The 10398-nt window shown below is 40.5% G+C and overlaps 2 long non-coding RNA genes across 2 annotated transcripts; both read right to left on the reverse strand.

Annotated features, from left to right (window-relative positions):
- Window positions 1-62: 62 nt before the first annotated feature.
- Window positions 63-4323, reverse strand: LOC134450353 (uncharacterized). Its single transcript, XR_010035076.1, has 4 exons — window positions 4242-4323; window positions 1263-1316; window positions 883-933; window positions 63-122 (listed from the first exon to the last, which is right to left on the reverse strand). It is a non-coding gene; the product is annotated as an uncharacterized LOC134450353 (long non-coding RNA).
- A 2987-nt stretch (window positions 4324-7310) lies between these two features.
- On the reverse strand, window positions 7311-9881 carry LOC134450352 (uncharacterized). Its single transcript, XR_010035075.1, has 4 exons — window positions 9817-9881; window positions 7946-8001; window positions 7542-7589; window positions 7311-7348 (listed from the first exon to the last, which is right to left on the reverse strand). It is a non-coding gene; the product is annotated as an uncharacterized LOC134450352 (long non-coding RNA).
- Window positions 9882-10398: the final 517 nt, after the last annotated feature.

Below are 10398 nucleotides of genomic sequence, written 5' to 3' on the forward strand. Positions count from 1 at the left end.
TGAGGAGGAGGAGGAGGAGGAGGAGGAGGAGGAGGAGGTCAGGAAATGACTTCTGGGGATGCCATCACACCCTCAGGCGCTCGGGGTCGGTTCTGTGCAGCGGCAGGTCCAACTGGCGGTAACTGCATAGCAACATGGTGTTACTCCCATGAACTTGTTTTTTTATATTACAGTCAAATACACTCAATTGCTTACTCACATTTCTTTTGTTACTGTGTCTTGTTTTTCCCCCAAAACTCACCCAAAAAGCACACAAATTCAACTACCTCTGTGCTCACACAAAATGCAAAGTAGCCTCTTACACCAAAATGAAATACGGTTTTCAAAAGGGAATTGTGTCTGTTGACTTGCACAAAGTGTCAAGGGTGGGAATTACTGTTAGGTTTTCGCTAACTTGAGACTGAGAGGCCATTGAGTATTGAGCTATGAGTGTTAGAGTTTAGCAGTAGTGTCCCATATGACATCTTTGTGTGCAAACAGTTGAAAAAAACTATAATGTAAAGCAACTGATGATCGACATTAACCATCTCACATCCAGAAGTATTCAACACAAAAGCAGAGAGAGTATACTTAAAGAATCTCTGCTGCTGATGTCTGTTTGACTTGAGTCATCACAAGTCACTAAAATTGAATCAGCTAGAGCTATGGTGTAAAATGACATACTGTCACATTTTCAGGGCAATAAGTGCATCGACGAGTTACTTTGCAAATAAACGAACAAAATAAATACAGTAAATGCACAAACACATACAGACACGCACACAGGAGAAAACATGATCTCCTCAGCCAAGGTAATAAAACTGTTCAGCTGTTATGTATTTGACAGTAAAATGATCAAATGCTTCAATAATGTAGACACACAACTGAAATGAAATCTGATACCTGTGTTCTGTATCTTTACACGTATTCAGCGGATCTTCTTCCATTTCTCGGCTGAGCAAAGTAAAGGCGTTAGAAAGCTGCTGTATGTGTCATGATACAGCTCACTTTAACACTCAAAATGCTACCTCAATTGCTGTCCAATTAATGACACTGGTCAAAGGAAAATACATGCAGTAAGAGAGAAAACATTTTTAGACTTTGTCGATTTCAGTCTTAGAAAACACATCCAGCACACTGGCAACATATTTTCCACACATTGTACAATTACATGTTTATTGTTTCAACCTTACACCTACACCAGGTAAGATGTTGCTTTGACTTTAGTTGATGTTTTTTCATTCATCTGCCAGAAAAAAAAGCTTCACACAACAAATGCTTACCCGATAAAGAAAGTACCCTCTGTTCTGTATGCCTCCAGGTCCAAGAACATCATTCTGTTTAAAGACATCCACATTAGGTTAGTATCGTAACTACTCTGAAATAGGCTATATCATCTTTACACAACATTTCCATGGGTGTTCAAAACAAAGGGATACGAGACCTGGGTTTAGTTAAAAATCTTCATTTCAACAGCATTTCCGTAAAAAATTACAATGGAACTCGTTTTTCAGCTTGCAAGATTCTACTTCTACTCACAGCCAAATGGATTTGAATGGTTACAGTGGCCTCATTTACGTGATACATTTAATTCAGAATGAACTCACTTTGATTCTGAATGAAGCTTAATTCCGCTTTGAAAACGCCATGCAAACACTTCACAATTAAAAACAAAATTCACAAAATTAAAGATAAAAGTAAACTATTAAGAAGATTATTAATTAAATTAAAAACGTCACGTAAACGTAGCCAGTGATATCATTTGTAGATGCTCTGCCGTATGAGGGTGAACAATCCCATCCCAATGTTTACATTAGGATGACGCAAGTTTGAGCAGTAAACACACACACATACACACACACACACACACACACACACACACACACACACACACACACACACACACACACACACACACACACACACACACACACACACACACACACACACACACACACAAACCACCATTTGGATATGTGCTGATTTAAGAGCCACCCTGAGCCTTGTAATACAACAAGCCTTAACGGCTAACCATAGTTTGTGGGGCCTAATTCTGTAATTGCATATAATCATATTGTATCATAGTAACAGCAGTGACTGTGTGAGTCCACTCTCACTAATACTGCGCTGCGAGCTTCACAGGGCTTGATTGACCTGTGTCAGCAGGGAGAGAGAGAGAGAGAGAGAGAGAGAGAGAGAGAGAGAGAGAGAGAGAGTTTTTGCTACACCTGTAGCTCAGCTCAATGCTGCCAAAGTCCTGAGCTGGGAGCCCTGTGTGGAGCACTGTGCTAATGCTCCTGCATCTAAGGGCTAATTGCCCTTGATGTCCGACTCTCTCTGACCTGGGTCATTCCTCAACCTTAGCCCATCTCTCTTTATCTGTCTCTGTCTCTCTCTCTCTCTCTCTCTCTCCCCCCCCCCTCCCCGTCCACTCACGTCCTGTCTTACTCATCAATGTCCAAGTTCAAAACATATATATTTAAAAAAAAAAAAAGTTTTGAACTTCCATGTGCTGGACCACACTGACTACACCAACTGCATGACATCATCAAAAGAGCAAAAACCTGTTTAGATCAGCCACGCTCATTTTAGCCCTTAATTGCTCCTCGCAATGGAAAAGAACGGCTAATGCAGAGAGGGTTTCTGCACATGCTCTCATAGTACATGAAATGGACTGTCAATACGTGTTGTTGACAAACATCACCATGTATGTACTCTTTCATACCCTACGAGTGAGACGTAGCAGGCCCATTCAAACCCTACGAGTGTGACGTAGCAGGGCCATTTTTACCCTACGTGTGAGATGGTTACAGATACTTGTGGAGCATTTCACACGGTCTAACCATTGATTTCATACTTATTTTGACATGAAATTGAGGAGCTTAATTCACGTATGTAACATCAGAAGCCATTGAAAAAAGCCCACCACACTTCAAAGATAGATTGAGGTATGAAGAAGCCTAGGAAATCCCATGCTGCTTTGTACAATTGTTTCGATCTGAAAGACAGCATGGAGCCTCATCCCAAAGCACTAGCCTGAGTTAGGGAGCCAATCCGAAAGCAGGGCAGGGGTGGAAAGATGATGACGTGTATTACTCAACAAGTGGAAGCTAATGGCTGCTGGCAATCATAAACCACACCTACCCTACGATAAATTAAGTAGGTGTTCTCCAGACCATATCACAAGTGAGATATGGTTTGGTGTGAGCCAGGCAAGGTGGTGTTTGCGGTTACAACGTATGAACAGAAATATGCACATCATTTACAAAACGTAGAGTTCAAATGGGTCTTAATGTGGACAACCCCTAGCCTACTATGTTAAGGTGCTGGTTTGATGTGGTGAAGAACCAACAGCACAAACAGATTTCATCAATCCTTAATGATAAATTAATATACAAACATCAACAACGGTGATAAAATGTAATCAAACAGTAAGAATAATATAAAATAATCATAAAGGCTTGATTAAACATCTTCATAAAAAGATAATGATTGCTCCAGAAGTCAGGTAATTAGGTGGAGGTTTTGCCTTTGGCTAAATAGTAAAATGTAACATGGTCTGAATGAACTGTTTTGAGTGGTGCTTTTTAAAATCATGCTGTTGTATATAACAGCATACAGAACCAAATATACTCACAGCACACACTCTCCTCTCTTGTGACTAGAGCCATCATTATAGAGTTCTGATGACTTTCTTCTCATGTCGGAATTATTGAAAATCTCTTGCTGCACAGACAACATTGCTGTGTAATGGTACGCAGTGATAGAGGAATAAAATGTGTCATTACATCTTTTTTGGATGTAATAGAAAGTGTGCCTTATGGATGAGAACATATCACAGTAAAACATGCAGTGCTAAGTCAACACTTAGAGAGTACTCTGGGACCAAATACACGCTTGAAGATGGAAAGCAAACTGGCCCGGTTCAGAAAGACAGTCAAGGCCAGGGATGACTGGAGCACTCAGATACTTGCTAATTATTTCATTGTGGTGCAAACATAATGACTGTCATTATGTCTACACCACAATAAAATAACTCAAAAGTGTCCGAGTGCTCCAGTCATCACCCCTGGCCTAGTCTTTCTGAAGTGGACCGATTTGCTTTCCATTGTCAACCGTCCTGGACTGGAAGCACCAAGACGGTTAGAGCGCAAGTGACTTCCCTTTTCCTAGTTACACTCTGGAAGATGTAATATCGCCTCTCTAAGTGTTGAATTAACACTGCCTTTTTGACTGTGGCCAGTGATGCGAGCGATACGTACGAGTACTGCTGTGGCTCTTCTCGCTTGCTTCTTGGAGGGCGTCGCTGAAACCAGCTGGATAAGTGGATGTAATACCGGAAACTGACGGACAGATAGACGGACGGACGGATGGATGGATGGACAGACAGGACAGACGGAGAGAGATGGACATGGAAAATTATGGACATCATGAACAACAGCTCTGACTAACAGAGGCTGACTGGTTGCACAAGGATGGCACGCACACACACACTGACATGCACACACACACACACACACACTCACACATCCATTCATTTACGTTAGTCAATATAATATACATTCTCAAGCTCATCCTTTTTACAGACCGTGTTCATTTGGATTAATGGTACAGGCACAAGCTGAGCCATTCATATTCATGCATAGCACACAAAAGCTCTATATCACCTTGGGTGTTATGTGCATTATATAGGCACTATCAGCAATTCGTTGGACATTTCATTTGTTTAAGCATGCACTGAAATGTGGACTAATAGCCTAACCTGCAATACCCCCCACCCCTTCCCCTTTATGTTGCAAATAGACTACATACAGTACAAGCCAAAAGTGTGGACTCACCTTCTCATTCATGCATTCTCCTTATTTTCGTGGATTTTCATTGTGTATTTTCATGCAGGGCATCAAAACTGTGCTTGAACACATGGAGAATTACGTGCTTACCAAAAAAATATAATTCTAGCTATTGTCCAACAGCAATGTCAGCTGTCTATCCGCCTGACGTCAACACGGCACAACTGATGGCCCCACACATTTCAATAAGCTTATTTTTGTCTATTTTCAAATAAAAATGCCCACTCAGTCATGTCAATCCTTATTGAACATTAAAGTCCTCCAATAACTCACTAGAATTGTAGAACCAAATTTAGAGACCTAAAACCTAGTTTTAAACCCTTGCGAATACAAGCATTTTACAGACATTTTCTTGATTTGATATTGAGTCATAGCCAGTTTCTTGGAGAGTTCAAACCTGTGTTGGAGGGAATCTGTGGCAGGGTTTTTCACTTTTACTTTTACTTTTTGTGTCACTGTGTCACCTAGATAACCAGCTATGCTGACCAAGTGACCCATTATCAGATCAAGAAAATCTCTCTCGTATTGCTTGTATCAATCAAAATTGACTTGACTGACTGGGTATTTTTACTTGAAAATAGACTGAAAAATAAGCTTGTTGAAACATCTCAGTTTTGTTGTGTTGACGTCACTGTTTGGCATTTTTTGATATTTTTTTAATAATTGTTTTTATTTTTTATATATTTTCATTGTTTTGCTATGCGAAAAATTATACATGTGTTCATTCACAGTTTTGATGCCCTCCCTGAAAATGTACTAAGTTCTGTAAATAGGCACTAAAATAAAGAGAATTAATTAAGTGAGAAGGTTAGTCCACACTTTTGGCCTGTATTGTACGTACATGCTGTTCTGCGGAGTGAGATGCTGGCAATCTCACTGTACACTGAAAAAAATGAGATGGCCATCTAATGGATTTAAGTAACCATGCTGAGTGTATTTACGACGTCATGTGGGAGTTTAATGTAATTTAACGTAAACGTGTTGCTTTAAGATGAGGGTGGAAATGGAATTATGGTATTGTCATCTTCATTTCCCAAGACATAACATTGACAGCCTGCTCTGAGGTATTTGGGGACAATCTGTATAAGCCTCTTTGGCTTATTTGCATGTTCCTAAATCTGGTCATCGCCCCAATGACACAGAAATCATATTTTTCATACTTAAGTAGAAAGAGCGCCATTGTCAAATTAATCTACAAGAAAATTAGCTGGCATAAAGCCTGACATAAAAGCCTGACATAAAAAATGGGAATTATGCAAGACATCGATGTTTGAAAGCAAATGTTCTTTACAAATTGTCCCTTTTAATGGCTTTAACGTTGTCATGGTGTCCTGGCCTGTCTCTTGCTGTTGCGGACTGATGCGGAGACAGCAGGTTGAGGTGGATAAGTGATAAGCACTGCACTGCCTCACACAACCGAGAGTTAGCCTTAAACCTCACGGAAGAAGGGCCCATTGGCATTCAATGTTGCTAATGCCTGGTGGTTCCATATTTTGAATATTTTAGGTTTTTACTGTTGGTTTTTTTATTCTTAGACAAGCTGTGCAAGTTTGAGATTGTGGAGATAATATAAGAGTAGGGAGAATATCAGTTGGAGCAGAATTAAAAGAATAGCAGTAGAAGCACAGGCAGCGCACAGTAAAAAACACAGTATTAATTGAGCACTTAGTAGAAGATGTTAAATTCACTCTCTAAGTGTTGAATTAGCCCTGCATTTTTCACTATGTTGAGGCTTTTGTGGTGGTTTCAGAGTGAGAGAATGCAAATGCAGCCGCACTAAAAGATGAAGCAGCATACTGACAGCAATGTAAGCCGTGCTCACCAATATATATCACCAAACCCTTGAACAGAGTACTCGTCTGTCTGAGGTAATCGACAATGCTTTTTTTTTTGTTTCAGATCAAGATGACACTCAGTTTATCTGATTGTGTAGCGGCAGACTGTACCATCATACAACTTACCGATTCATTCTCACCCAGAGCTGCTTTCGATTTAGCGTAGTGAAATAAGAACTACACATACACAAACACACACATAAATGTAGACACACAGACACATCCACATGAACAGGTGTAGATACGCACACAGACATACATACGTATATGCACAAGGAAATACAAACACACAGTTATATATGAAAACACTCATATGTCATGTGTAAATACAAATGCACAAACTCATATTCCATGACAAATAAAATGTGAGATACAGCAAGACGAGCATTGCCTGTACACACAAACAGATAAACAGTGCTGCAAGGATTTTATTTGCTCAAACCTATGTATGCAATATGTCTGAGTGTCAGCGCAGTAGACTTACCCTTTTGCTGTTAGCTCTTGGTGTCAAGTCCTGCATTGCCAGACCAAAAGACAGTCAGCTCAAAGCAACTTATAGGACAAAATTATTTTTCAGAGATGGCAGAGAGAGAGAAAGAGAGAGAGAGAGAGTAGAATAATCACCTGAGCGCTTTGTAACAACCCCAGCATCTGGACACACACCACTCCCAACGTCTCACGCGTCTGAGGTCATCCATTGTCACATCATGACCGATAGACAGATAGAGAGATGGAGGGAGGATGAGGAAGGGATGAGAGGAGGAGAGGAGGAGGAGGGCAACCAACACACATCAGTTATTGTGACACTGCTGTTACTAATTCAGATAAAAAAATGTAATTAAATTGGATTAGAATGTAGTGAAGCAAGTGATCCTACTCTTAAGGGCAGGTCTTCGGAGAGAAAGGATGTGCAGACGTCATCTACCTAAGGAGCAGATGGCAGGAGTGATAAACACCCCATTAACCAGCATACCACTGAAGACATTCTCATATATACAAGGACCTATGGAATTTCAGACTTATGAAGTTATGAATGTGAATGGGATGAGCTAATGATACATCAGGTCAGGGCCTTCAATTAACTTTCTTTCAACACTAGCCAAAAATGACTAGTAGATGTTGATCTTACTATACAAATACACACTCACTATTGGGTCAAAGTGGCTGGTAAGTTGGTCTTTTCCACCAGCCAAACTGAAATTTCACCAGCATTTGGCCTTTTGACTGGTGTTAATCTAGAACCCAGAGTCTTGTAAATGTAACCTCCCAGTGTGCTCCTACCTGGCTCAGTAGCTGGTCATAGTCTGTCGTGACTTGCTTCTGTAAAACTGGGGCACCTTCACACAACAAACAAGCGAGAATAAATATAAAATAAAACACAATTCCATCCACAGCTGCCAACAGTAGCGTAGATAAAGCCACTGTAACTGTTGTCACAATTGAAAGCGTCAGGAAAGAGATGGATATCTAAAATGATTATTGGCTGCGTGCTCAAAACAATTACGTGGAAATCTGAATTGCACATTTGCTCTCATTTTTCACATCCGTGATGTCAATACCAGCATTACACATTCCAAAAACAAATCAAAATTCAATTTGTACTTTGTTAAAAACTATAGCCTATAATACCTCGCACATTTTGCGAGGTATTATACTAAATAAATATGTGCTGGAATAGTACTGTATTCTGCACACCATTAAACACACACACGCACGCACGCACGCACACACTCTCTCTCTCTCTCTCTCTCTCTCACACACACACACACACACACACACACACACACACACACACACACACACACACACACACACACACACACACACACACACACACACACACACACACACACACACACACACACACACACACACACACATTTTGAGAGAGCAAAAGATATGTCATTCTATTGGTCTTTAGTATACATACCATTTTGGGTTCTCCCTCATTTATTTGTATGACAGGTTAATATGATTTCATTTCTCTGCATGACATGATAAATAAAACATGCCGTCCTTATGTCATCTCTTCTATTTACATCTTTTGATCCCCCTAATTATCCAGTGTGTCATCTGACATTTATCTATCTCTCTCGGTGAGCCCAATCTCCATTAAATGTCACCACAAACGCATCTTGCTAACGGCTTCATAACCTGTCATTTTTACGCACTGAACACGGACAATTTAAATAGTGCTACAGGTTAACAGTAGGACGCAGGATCCCTGTCCATCAGAACACCAGAGACACCCCCCACCCCCAACACATACACATTGGCATTTGTAAGAGAGAGAAATTAAGATTGCCTGACAGAAATACTATATAAATTACTTTCAACATCCCCCCTCCCCCAAAAACTGTGACAATCTTTTTAATGCTGTGCAAGGTGGCTTTGTTGCAAGTGACTGAATTTAATGGTTGCCTATCCGAGCTACATGTTATTCAAGTGGACAAGACAGACCTACTGACTGAATATTATAAATCCTCCAGACTGTCATATTTTGCATATATTAGTTGTATTATTGCAGGAAATGCATGCTCGCTCATTTCCTCACCAATGACTTAATTGCAGAATAATAGCAGCTACTTACTCTGAGCAAGTGAGTCAAATAAAGTAGTTTAACCAACACTGTTAGTCACCATGGAGTATGATAGGGAAATTTGGAGAAATTATCCCAAGTAAAGTAAGCTGGTCATTATATGCTGTGATTTACTTCTAAGGCGTGGACTTCCTAGGCCATTTAATTATGAGAGGCAGACCACTTTAGAGAATCAGGCAATCAACCATTTCAGCTCTTTGCGATGGCAACATACAAGAAATAATAATGTTCTTTTGCCACGCTACGCCAATTAAAATAGAATATCTAGTTCCTTCAAGACTATTCCATTCACACACTGACAGAGAAAGATGCAGTCTAATTACTTTTAGCGGTGGCTACAAAGAAATAGTCTTTCACATTCAAGACAAATGTTTATTCTACTTTGTAAATGATATGTAGGCAACTAGCATTGTGGTAATACATAGTTCTCCAACATCTATGCCTACTCAGCACAATTAACTGCAAAAGCACCCACTTCGTCGTCAATGGGCGCCCCTTTACGCGCAATTTTACGCACAATTATCTCGAGTGGAGCAACAGGTGTGGAACTTACTTTTGCAGAGCGGTATGGCGGAGAGGAGGAATGCCACTGCCAGGGTGAGGATAGCACTGCTGGACGGGCTCATGCTGCTGGTAAGACCCCCGCAGACGACAGAACTGCTGTTGCTGTTGCTGTTGTTGCCTCTGCCGTTGCCGTTGGAACTGTGGGAGGATCCGGCGGGACAGTGAATGGTTCGCATCCTGGCCAACTAAAGGAGCTGTTCTACTCAGTTCGTGTTGATTTACTTTGGGACTTCCCGTTGTCTGTCTTTTAACGCCTTTCCAGAGGAATTCAGAGACGTTAGAAGGTCACACCCTCTTTTTTTGTACTCATCATCAGCAGACAGCGGATGGCGTCACACTAATGGCCTACATGCGTAAAACTTCCGATCAGATATTGTTTTTATTTGTGTCTCAGGTTGATCATGGAGTGTGCTTACCATTATGGACATATAGGCCTAATGTAGCCACACAATCTGTCAACCATGGCAAAATTGATTTTCAATTAGTTAATTAAGATAAGGTGTAGCTTGTAACTAATTCCCTAATAATTGGCTTCAATAAAAACTGATGCGGTCATATTTTGAGGTACATA

This window comes from Engraulis encrasicolus, chromosome 6, assembly GCF_034702125.1.
Source record: "Engraulis encrasicolus isolate BLACKSEA-1 chromosome 6, IST_EnEncr_1.0, whole genome shotgun sequence".
Classification (NCBI taxonomy): Eukaryota; Metazoa; Chordata; class Actinopteri; order Clupeiformes; family Engraulidae; genus Engraulis; species Engraulis encrasicolus.